The sequence below is a fragment of the Rhagoletis zephyria genome, unplaced genomic scaffold, assembly GCF_001687245.7.
Source record: "Rhagoletis zephyria isolate East Lansing unplaced genomic scaffold, Rhagoletis_zephyria_1.1 Rzeph_scaffold_00519, whole genome shotgun sequence".
NCBI lineage: Eukaryota > Metazoa > Arthropoda > Insecta > Diptera > Tephritidae > Rhagoletis > Rhagoletis zephyria.
This window is the reverse complement of record NW_016157603.1, coordinates 111,127-113,992: the sequence shown is the minus strand read 5'-3', so window position 1 is coordinate 113,992 and position 2,866 is coordinate 111,127. Positions and strand designations below refer to the sequence as shown.

Below are 2,866 nucleotides of genomic sequence, written 5' to 3'. Positions count from 1 at the left end.
TTTTGATTGCCATTGTACATTTACTTATACTATTGGGGATATCAAGGACCGGATTTACACCGAAGCTAAAATTTTTTGCTATCAGAGTATGGATGTACATACAGTAAGCGTCGAAAATATGCATACTCTGACGTCTTGAGGATTTTATTAATTTATATTTTTCATGCCAAATTTTTCTTAATGTATATATATAATATATATTATGCAACATCAAAAACCAAAAGAATAATTTTTTTTCGTACAGAAATCGGGATTTTCCCGAAAAAATTAGAAATTTTAAATTTTTTAATTCGATTTCTAGGCAAAAAATTCTTAAAAATTAACGGTTATTTTTACCGACCTGAAACTTGCATTTTATTACACGAAAATTTAATGGGCAACAAAATTCAAAATTTTTCTAAGAAACCGAATTGAAAAATTTTAAATTTCTTGGCATTTCTTGCATTTCCCCGAGTTCTGTATGAAATAAGAAATATAGTTTATGTGGTTTTTGTTTTTGAATGAACTATATTTTTATAAAAAATTAAGAAAAATTTGGTTTGATAAATGTAAATATATAAAGTCGTCAAACCGTCAGGGTATGCATATTTTTGACGCTGACAGTATGTATGTATGCATATGTAAATCTAAATTTCCGTAAATATTTATTTGCATAAATATATTAATAACTATTTACTTATATTTTAATAGTTATCGCACCAAATTACCTACGCCATGGGTAAAATTTCTGAAAAGAGAAAAAATACATTATGAAACCATATTTACAAACCGTTTGTTCATCTACATAATCAATATAACACTAAGAATATGGATTGTTTATTTTAATTTAATAATAATAATAGATTGGCGCTTACACATATGTCAGTGTTTGGCCGAGGTTCTCCTCCGATTTGTGGCGGACCCCGGTTGCATCAATCAATTTATCAGCCTGTTAAAATTAAAAAAAAAAAATGACACACTTTTGTTCGGAAAATTTGACATTGTAAATTTTAACAATCTGATAAATTTTAAAATTGATTGGTGAAACTGGGGATAAGTAAAATAAACCATATTTATTCATCGTTAAATGCTTTTCTGAAAAATATCATTTAAATAGTACATAAACTAAAAATGTGCGCGGGATATCAGGACCCGAGGGACCCTACGAATATCCTTTCGTGAACCTCTCGATTAAACTCACGACTTCCGAAAAGAAAGCGTTAAAATTGGATTTCTTTTTTCCAACCAAATTCAACCGTTATATTATGTTTTTATGTTTTTAATATGTATGGTGCAATGGCTAGCACTGTGCGCTACCACTCCGCAGAGCACAGCTTCTCATAAAAATACAATCGCCGTTCGGAGTCGGCGTAAAACTGTAGGTCCCTCCCCATTGTGTGAACAAAGGGCGTACGCCACAAATCGGGAGAGAAGTTCGGCCATACACTAACATATTGGGGCTATCACAGAATCCATCGTAGTCCGATTTTTCGTGAGATCTTCTAAAAAGTGATCACTATGTATCAAAGTAATCGCTACGCTCGTAGCTATTCGGATTCCGTGATAGTTTTAATTGCCCTGATTGTGTAAGCGCCAATCTATTATTATTATTATTATTAATAGTTTCGTTACTGAACTTTTTTGGATGTTTTTTTTTGTCATGTTGACGATTTTGTCGTCATTTGGAAGATTTTTAACCCTTAATTAGGCGCATAGGGTCAAGGCCATTTCAAGTTGAAAAAAAAATGTCTTGGAGTTATATTTTTCTTTCTTAAAGTTAACTATAATAAAGAGCTTTAATATTTATGACAATACACATTTCGTTTTATTTGTTTAGTCACGGCTAGAACATCGCCGCTTACATATGTGTCGCTACTCGCTTGAGTACTGACCGCATGCGACCACTAACGTAACATTTTTTGGGGGAGGTAAGTTCTTAATTATTTTTTTTAAGCTTGAAGTCGAAAATATGTTTTTGTTTTTTTTAAGTTAACGATAATAGAGTACTTTAATATTTTTGATAGTACACACTTGGCTTTTTTTATTTTGAAAACTCTTTTTTCAAAAATTTTTTTTTTGGGGTCACTGGGGACCCCATGCGACTAATTGTGTGATTTTCTTTATGAGCCTAATTAAGGGTTAACTGTCTTGACGATTTCGACAAGAAAATTACGATTTTTTCATAGTGTGCAGTTTTTATTGCCAGTTATTTTAGTTGCCATTTTTCGATTATTATTTTTATTTACTTTTCCAGAAAATTATTGGGCTTTTATCCCTGTTGAAGACATGAACTACCCACATTCATATGGCATTGTATCCTTTGATTTTTGCAAACATGGCAACATTAGCAATCAACGATTAGCGGCTCAGTTGCTAACCACCGAAGCGAGGCTGAGCCACTCGTCTATCAGCCGCCAAAGCAAGCGCGTCGCATACACGTAAACTCCAATAACTCTTGTTAATACACATACATACATATTCCATGCAGTTTGTAAACTCGAAATATTACCAACTAGCAGACCCGGCGAACTTCGTCCCGCCCAAGATTTTTATATATTTTATTGAAACTTTTTGGTCCAACTTTTTCACCAACAATTCACGTTTACGATTTGCATTGGCACATTTGTCTGCTAAGATTAAGGTTGGGTGGTCATTTTCCGCTTTAAATAACCTAAGGAAAGTGTTATATCCGTTCTTGAAATGCTCCAGTTGTGCGGCATTTCATAGCACGGTTATTCGCAAAGCGAAATAAATTTTTTCCTCTCGATCGATCGATTTAATCTGACCTTCACGGCCCCTTTTCTCACTTGGCTATTTTTAGTAACAGTAACACTTTAGCACCACTTGGCAGCACGTTTTTGCAATAGTATTGCATACATATTTAAAA

At 33.1% G+C, this 2,866-nt stretch overlaps 1 protein-coding gene across 1 annotated transcript in view; it reads right to left on the bottom strand.

Annotated features, from left to right (window-relative positions):
* Positions 1 to 613: 613 nt before the first annotated feature.
* The window catches only part of LOC108360101 (uncharacterized), a 21,555-nt gene continuing 19,302 nt past the window's right edge, over positions 614 to 2,866 (bottom strand). Inside the window, exon 4 of the mRNA XM_017612264.1 lies at positions 614 to 727. The gene's annotated coding sequence lies outside the window, so the exon portion shown is untranslated. The remainder of the gene's footprint in view (positions 728 to 2,866) is intronic.